Source organism: Homarus americanus, unplaced genomic scaffold (assembly GCF_018991925.1).
Source record: "Homarus americanus isolate GMGI-L3 unplaced genomic scaffold, GMGI_Hamer_2.0 scaffold51784, whole genome shotgun sequence".
Taxonomy (NCBI): Eukaryota; Metazoa; Arthropoda; class Malacostraca; order Decapoda; family Nephropidae; genus Homarus; species Homarus americanus.
In genome coordinates this window covers 89,659-99,620 of record NW_024731098.1, presented here as the reverse complement: position 1 = coordinate 99,620, position 9,962 = coordinate 89,659, and positions in this window count along the sequence as shown.

The following is a 9,962-nucleotide window of genomic DNA, read 5'->3' as shown; positions in this document are numbered from 1 at the left end:
GGTTCACGGACAGTCATCACGGGGTTCACGACAGTCATCATCACGGGGTTCACGGACAGTCATACGGTTCACGGACAGTCATCATCACGGGGTTCACGGACAGTCACCATCACAGCCAATCAAGCAGTCATCATCACGGGGTTCACGGACAGTCATCATCACGGGGTTCACGGACAGTCACCTAATCTAAACCCCCCAGCACACACACACACACACATCAAATAAGTCAAGACAAAGAAAATAACCAAACCAGAGAGAGAGAGAGGGTTAGGTTAGCATTACGGTGGTTACCTTGAGGTGAATGACCAAACACGAGACAGTTAATAAGAGACAGTTAATAATCACTGTGCAACAAATTTTCGGGTAAGTTGTGTTTATCTGATTTTTTTTAACTTTTCCAGTACGCTGATTCCAAATATGACTTTAGTTTTTTTTACAGCATCAATAGTTTTATCAGAAATTAGCAATTAATTTTTTATCATCTCTGAAATTTAACCAGAAATGAGAAGGTGAAATGTTGATATATATCACATATAGTAATGAAATAAATGAAACGAGAACACAATTTTATGTTATATTGAAAGCATCAACAACACATTTCTTTTCTACACTTGTTCCTAATGAAATTGAACAATAACTATGCTAAAAATGAACACTTGAACGGCATTTTCTTTTGTGTTCCTTAGGGTCATCAAACTCCACACGTAGTCACCCATCATAGCTTCATCCCATATCTCTTCTCCATGGCTTGTATGTCCTGGTGAAACCGTTCACCATGCTCTTCACTCACGTGTCCCAAGTTTGGTCTCAAGAAGTCCAAGTGTGAATGCAAGTTGTGTAACTTCAGTGACATTCTGCAGCCAAGTTCTCTATAACATACAATTAAATTTTCCACCAGCTCTTTGTAGTTCTCAGACTTGTGGTTGCCCAGAAACCCTTGTACTGTAAGCCGAAATGCTTGCCAGGCACTTTTTTCAACAGTTCACATTTTGTCTTCCAAATCTTTAGATGCCAACATCTGCCTAATTTGTGGTCCAATGAAGATGCCGCCTTTGACTTTGGCCTCAGACAATTTTGTGAACATTAAGCGGACGTGTTTAAAGGCGTTACTTTCTGGGCTTAATGCTTTGATAAACTGCTTCACAAGCCCTAGCGTTATGTGAAGTGATGGCAGCAATATCTTCTCTCTTTGAGTAAGAACAGTGTTACATACATTGTGTGCACCAAGAGTTAATTCGCTCCCAACATGCCAATCTCTTCTGTCATAGTGTTTGTCATCTGCTCTACTATCCCATAGACAGAGAAAACAAGACTACTGTACTTGGTATAGCCACCTTGTAGTCCAAGCAGGAAACCTATCATCTTGATGTCTCCACATACATCCCAGTTGTTTCTTGTATAGTTGAGCATGTCCAACAAAATCTTTACAGTGTCATAGTCTTCCTTCATGTGAACTGAATGACCTACCGGAATTGATGGAAGTGTATTCCTATTGTGAAGCAACACAGCCTTAAGACTTTTGTTGAGCTGTCAATAAACAGACGCCAATCAGAAGGGTTGTACTCAATGCCCATTTGGCCAAAAAGGCCATTGACATCAGAGCAGTAACACAGCAAATTGAGGTCCAAAACTTTGAAGAAAGGTGTAAAGTTAGCTGCCTTTTCCTGCATGTACTAATCTTGAAACTAGAATCTAGTAAATGCCACTCCTTGAGACGAGATGTCAAAACCTAATAATTTTCCTTGGTAAGACCTAAATCCCTGACTAAGTCATCCAGTTCGTGCTGATTAGGAAAATGTGGGGATTTGCTTGAGTCTGCTACATTAAAGTCAACATCCTCGCCCTCTTCAGAAGATGAGAAGTCAGCATTTGAAATCGCTGTGCTTTTTAACAGAAATCCCCCAAAAATTGCATTAAAATTGAGAAAAAGTGTGATATTGTTAATTTTTTTAAAAAATATTGATAACACGGCAAAACCAATGGCAGGCTCATAATCAGCAGGTCTAAATTAGTAAAGAAACATCAAAATCAACGTTAACAAAAAATTGGTGCACAGTGAAGAAACATTTAATAAGAGCCCGTAGTGTATGAGGGTGTACTGATCCTCTCACTTACCGCCACAACAACAGTAATGTCTGTTGACTATGGCCACTCCTTGTAATAATTCATATATGGCCACCCCGTGTAATAATTCACATATGGTCACTCCGTTTAAGAATTCAAATATGGCCACCCCATGTAACAATTCACATATGGCCAACCCATGTAACAATTCACATATGGCCAAGTAATCTAACAATTCACATATGGCCACCTCGTGTAACAATTCACATATGGTCACCCAGTGCATCATTCACAGATAGAAAACGGATCCCAAAGACAAATTAGAAGGAGAGACTGAAGGAAACGTCAACAACGTCAAGAATTCAAAATGGTCGTCATGGCGGCTATATTGAAGAACGATACAACATACAAGACAAGAGAGCTTAAAGGGATCTTGCCTATAAAAAGTATGATAAATATTGGACTTGACGTGTAAGAGCCAAAGAGATAATGAAACTATTCACGTAAGACAGACAGACAGACAGACAAGACAGACAGACAAGACAGACAGACACACACTATTAAGATAAAGGTAAAATGAAGGATAATGACAAGATTCCATAAAAAAAAACAAAAAAAAAAAACATAATTTTATCATTCTCACCAATACACAAACACGACAAAATAAACAATAAACAAGAACACCAAAACAAAAACAGCAAAACAAAGCCATTAAAACAACAAAACATTCGCATCAACAAATAAACGCAAGAAACAAAAACAATAAGACTAAAATGAATTAACAAGCACACACACACACACCACTGAGGACCATCTACAACGCCTTTATTCTCCCCGAACTAACGTATGCGTCACCAGCTTGGTCGTCTTCCCTCAACTCTACCCAACAACGTCAACTTGAGAAGGTACAGAAGAGGGCCTGCAGAACCATGCTTGGCGCAGACTACTCCGGCTACAACAACACTCTCTCCACCCTGGAAATGCCATCCCTCAGTGACCTCCACCACCACGCACTAGCAAGGTTTGGTAGTGGACTACTGCACCATCCTTGTCATCACCACTTACTGCCACCTGCAGTCCCCCGCCCACCTCGCGCAGTCAGCCACTACAACAAAATTCAGCCCATAAGAGCCCGCACTGATAGATATAAGAACAGCACCATCCCATCTATTGTTAAAATAATAAACAGCTCCTGATTTATGTACTGTACAGCCCTGTAAATGTATTGAACGTATATTATCATGTTTAAATCACATGTAAGTTTGTAGATTTTCAGCCACCGGCTGCAACTCTATTAACAAACCGTTTATTATTATTATTATTACACACACACACACACACACACACATGCACAGAAGCAGCAGTGATATCATGAAAAAAGACAACACTAACACGGATAGGGAGGAACCATAACAACAAGAAGTGGAGTTAATGAGAGAGAGAGAGAGAGAGAGAGAGAGTTAACTTCCACAGGGCCTCTAATATAGCCAAGGTTAGCAGAAAAAAACTGAACCCCTAAATCAATCATATTTGGCTGTGTTAGTTAGTCCTCTGTCTGCCTGTCCTATTCCGACTGTTAGAATGCGTGAGGGGTTTTTATTTTTCTATTATTTTACACCGCACACATCTACTTTAACGAAAGACGAAAATCTAACCAAACCTAACCTAACCAAAAATAACTAACCAACCCAACCTAACCTAACCCAACCAAACCTAACCAACCTAACCTAACCCAACCAAACCCAACCTAACTACAACCAACCAAACCTAAAACAAACCTAAACAAATTACCTAACCAAGCCAAGCCAAAACTAACCTAACAGCCTAACCTAATCTAAACCAACCTAAACAAACTTTAACTAACCAAAGCTTACCAATCTAACGTAACGTAACAACCTAACCCGACCCAACTGTTAGCCAACCCGACCTAACCCGACCTAACCTAACCCGACCTAACCTAACCCGACCTAACCCAATCGACCTACTGACCCAACCAACCCGACCTAACTAGCAACCCAACCCAACCTAACCCTAATCAACCCGACCTAACCTGACAACCCAACCTCACCTAACCCGACCTAACCTAACCCAGCAACCTAACCTAATCCGACCTAACCTAACCCAGCCCAACTAATCTAACCCTAGCAAACCCTAACCCGACCTAACCTAACCCAGCAACCTAACCTAACCCCTAATCCCATTACCCTGACCCAGCAACCTCACCTAACCCCAACCTAACTAAAACCTAACCACTAACCTAATCCGACCTAACCAACCTAACCTAATCCGGCCCTAACCTAGCAACCCTAACCTAACCCAGCCTAACCTTAACCTAACCTAACCCGACCTGCAACCTCACCTAACCCGGCCTAACCACTTAACCCCAACCTAACCTAACCCGACCTAACCTAACCTAACCCAACCTAACACAATAAGTTCAACAAAAAATGTAATAAATCACGTTCAACTCCTCAGCTTCGTTTTGAACACGTTGAACCACACTTTGAACGTTGAACCTCACTTTGAACACATTGGACCACACTTTGACCGTTGAACAACACTTTGAACACGTTGAACCTTACTTTGAACAAGTTGAACCACACTTTGAACACATTGAACTACACTTTGAACACGTTGAACCACACTTTGGACAAAGTTGAACCACACTTTGAACACATTGAACTACACTTTGAACACGTTGAACCACTTTGAACACGTTGAACTAAACTTTGAACAAGTTGAACCACACTTTGAACAAGTTGAACCACACTTTGAACACATTGGACCACACTTTGAACACGTTGAACCTCACTTTGAACACGTTGAACCTCACTTTGAACATTGAACCTCACTTTGAACACATTGAACTTCACTTTGAACACGTTGAACCTCACTTTGAACACAATGAAATTCACTTTGAACACGTTGAACACTCACTTTGAACACATTGAACCTCACTTTGAACACGTTGAACCTCACTTTGAACACGTTGAACCTCACTTTGAACACATTGAACCACACTTTGAACACCTGGATGAAGGTTAACGAGACAGAGGCAGGGAGGTGCTGTACTGTGCTGTACTGTACTGCACTATGCTGTACTGTGCTGTGCTGTACTAAGCTGTACTGTACTGTAGTGTGCTGTGCTGTACTGTACTGTGCTGTGGTTTGCTGTGCTGTACTGTGCTGTACTGTACGGTGCTGTACTGAGATGTACTGTGTTGTACTGTGCTGTACTGTACTGTAGTGTAGTGTACTGTGCTGTGCTGTAGTGTGCTGTACTGTACTGTACTGTGCTATACTGTATTGTATTGTACTGTACTGTGCTGTACTGTACTGTACGTGGTGATAATATGTACTCCTGGTGATAATATACATACATACATACATACATACATACATATATATATATATATATATATATATATATATATATATATATATATATATATATATATATATATATATATATATATATTATATATATTTTTATGCCAATTTTCCATAGAATTCACTCAAGAACACAGCTTCTTCTCGATCAGCGAAGTTGAGCAACATTAGGTCTGGTTAGTACATGGATGGGTGACCGCTTGGCCCTAATATAACCAGAGTCTGCTGGCTAAGGATGCACCAAGTTCCGCTCCGTCGACTTTCCGTGCAAATTTGTTGTGTGTAATTAAATGGAACTGTTCACACTATCCACAAAGTTAACGTCACGTAATGGTACGTCTCCGTCCGCCCGTCACGTTATGGTACGTCTCCGTCCCGCCCGTCACGTAATGGTACGTCTCCGTCCCGCCGTCACGTAATGGTACGTCTCCGTCCCGCCCGTCACGTAATGGTACGTCTCCGTCCGCCCGTCACGTAATGGTACGTCTCCGTCCAGCCCGTCACGTATGGTACGTCTCCGTCCCGCCGTCACGTAATGGTACGTCTCGTCCCGCCGTCACGTAATGGTACGTCTCCGTCCCGCCCGTCTCTTTTCTTTGGAAGAATAGTTTAACGTGATTGAACGCTCCTGAGCCGAACCGTTTCCTGTACAGCCAGTCTCTCCTTGGGTGAAATTGCTTCCCTGCAAGTCGTGGTACTTTTGCAGGCAAATCAGTTTATATTTTCTGCAATAAACAGATCAATTGGTACTTGGCCATTCTGAAATACTGGACAAATTTTAGGTCGTAATCCAACCTATGTTTCAAGAAATCCAGCGTATTCGAGTTAATGATGATATTTGGTAACTTGTTCCACTCGTCCACTACTCTATTTCCGAACCAATGTTTACCTATTTCGCGCCTAAATCTAAATTTGTCTAATTTAAAACCATTGTTACGAGTTCGTTCCTGGTTGGGTAGTTTGAGTTCCTTTGTAATGTCCCCTCTGTTTAGCCCTGACTTCCATTTATACACCTCGATCATATCGCCCCTCACTCTACGTCTCTCGAGGGAGTGCAAATTAAGATGCTTTAACCTGCCTCTGTACTCAAGGTTCCTAATGCCCGAGATTAGTCTTGTCATTCTCCTCTGAATTCTTTCTAGGGATTCTATATCCATTCTATAGTATCGTTGTTCATCTGGTAACTGGTTTCTCTGTTTACATCTCCTATACTGAGTACTTTACATTTATCGACATTTGAATATCATCTGCCACTTTTCAGACCATTCGGAAAATTTGTTAAGACCTTCCTCTAGTTTTGCGGAGTCCACGTCAGATTTAATTACACGCAAATTTACTTATGTTGCTGTCTACGCCGATATCTATGTTGTTTATGTGTATATTAAATCATAATGGTCCAAGTACTCAGCCTTAGGGTACTCAACTAGTGACGTTATTCCAATGGGACTTAGTGCGGCTAATGCTTACTCGCTGTTTCCTGTCATGTAACCACGCCCTAATCCATTTTAGAATATCTCCTCCAATGCCTTGAGCCTCCACTTATCGTATTAGTCTTTCGTGGGGGACTCTGTCGAAGGCTTTGCTAAAGTCGAAATATACCACATCATAGTCATGCCTGTCGTCCACTGATTCGAAAACAGCTGAAAAGAATGTTAATAGATTAGTCAGACATGAACGCCCTCTTGTGAAGCCATGTTAGGAATCATTGATCAACTTGTGCTTCTCCAGATGATTTCGAATAGAGTTTGAAATTATTGCTGCCAGTAATTTGCCTACAATTGATGATCAACTGATTGGACGGTAGTTAGAGAATAGTAATCTATCTCCCTTCTTGAAAATCGGTATTACATTCGCTATCCTCCAGGATTCTGGTACTACACCCGTTTTTAAGGACATGTTAAACAACTTTGCTAAGGGCATATTAAGCTCTTCCTTACATTCCTTTAATACTCTGGCAAATATCTCATCGGGACCTGGTGACTTATTAGGCTTTAGTTTGTCTATTTGCATACTAACATCGTTACTAGTCACTACTATCTTGCTTAATTTATTTTCTTCACTATCTCTGTATAGAGTCGGTGCCTAGGGTATCATGTTTAAATTTTCGGTGGTGAAAACTGTTGAAAAATATTTATGCAGATTATTGCTCATTTCTCAGTCGTTATCAGTGAGCTCGCCGGTATCTGACTGTATTGTTCCAATCTTTTCTCGTGTTTTAGTTTGATACATTTGATAGAATCCCTTGGGGTTTGACTTCGCTTCCCTTGCTACCTTCACTTCATTATTCCTCTTTGCTTTTCTTATCTCGGTCTTGACTCTACTGGCCAATACCTTATAATAATCGGAGGGTAAACTTCACCCAAATTTAATCCCCTACCTATAGCCTTCCTTTGGCCGCCACCACCATCACCACCACCACTACCGCCACCAACACGACCACCACCACCACCACCACCACCACCTTGTAATGATTGTTTATCAGACCACAGCTTACAGCCCAGAGAATTACAACACACATAACAGTAAGTAGATGCCCTCATGGTAACCCACATAAGTTGACACACCCTACAGTGACAGCAAGACCTAACCCAAGAGGGCAAGGCCACTAAGTACTTGAGTTAACCCGGCGATATAACCGTGTTAAAGAAACCACACCCGGTCAAGACACACACAGTTTAGTGTTAATTGGGAGAGGTCATCTGCCGGCCCTGCACCCCCTTCCACGGGCTTTCATATCTCTTTCACGTCACTATCGACAGAAGACGGAGTCACGCTCGTCACTAATTTGAGGTCGGGAGGTAGACTTCCCTCCACAGCACCCCATCTCCAGCTAGCAGTCTCCCACAGGAGACATAGTCCAGCACATAGTCCAGCAGCACCTGCTGGGCCTCCCTCAGGTCACGTGAGTCATTGTCAGAGCTCTCCATAGGGTGAGATACTTACGGTGGGAAGTGTATTCATTTTATGTTTGTGTCCGAGAGTCAGTGTCTAGTAACGTAAATATAATGTTCTAGTAACTTCGATATAATGTTCTATTAATGTGTCTGTGTCATTTTGAATGAATAATAAATAGCTGTACTATTAGAGTTGGCGTTTGAGAAGATTTCCCCTAAGATAATACTAAGAAAGTAACTAATCGGCCACGCTAGTAACGTCAATATATTAATGTGTCTATGCCATTCAGTTGAATAATAAAGAGTTGTATTGAAAGAGGTGTTTAGAAAGATTCCCCTAAAAGCGTATTTATCTTACATTTTAATCCCCCCATTACAACCACGACCCTCACCACCACCACGGCCCTCACCACCACACGACCCTCTCCACCACCACGGCCCTCACCACCACCGACACTCACCACCACCACGACCCTCACCACCACCACGGCCACCATGAATCACCCTCACCACCACCACGACCCTCACCACCACCACGACCCTCACCACCACCACCTCCCCTCACAACCACCACGACCTCACCCCCACCACGGCCACCATGACTCAACACCACCACCTCCTCCCACCACCCACCGACCCTCACCACCACCACCTCCCTCACCACAACCACGACCCTCACCACCACCGACCACCACGACCCTCACCACCACCACGACCCTCACCACCATGATCTCACCACCACCACCACCACCACCCAGCCCTCCCACCACCACCCTCACCCACCACCGACCCTCACCACCACCCGACCCTCACCACCACCACGACCCTCACCACCACCACGGCCACCATGACCCCATCACCACCACCACCACGAACCTCACCACACCACCACGACCTCACCACCACCACCCTCACCACCACCACGACCCTCACCACCCACCACGACCCTCACCACCACCACAACCCCACCACCACCACCACCACCCCCACCACCACCACCACGACCCCACCACCACCACCCCACCACCACCACCACCACGAACCTCACCACCACCACCACGACCCCACCACCACCACCACCACCAGACCCCCACCACCACCACACCGCAACCACCACGACCCTCACCACCACCACCACGACCCTCACCACCACCACGACCCTCACCACCACCACGACCCTCACCACCACCACGACCCTCACCACCACCACCACGACCCTCACCACCACCACCACGACCACCACCACCACCACGACACTCACCACCACCACCACGACCACCACCACGACCCTCACCTCCACCACGACCCCCACCACCACGACCCCACCCACCACACGACCCCCACCACCACCACCGCAACCACCACGACCCACCACCACCACCATGACCCTCACCACCACCACGACCCTCACCACCACCACCATGACCCCCACCACCCTCCACCACCATGACCCTCACCACCACGACCTCACCACCACCACCACCACCAGACCCCACCACCGCCACTAACACCCCATCAACACGACCCCCACCACCACCACCACCACCACCACGGCCATCATGACCCTCACCACCACGACCCTCACCACCACCCACCACGACCACCACCACCACA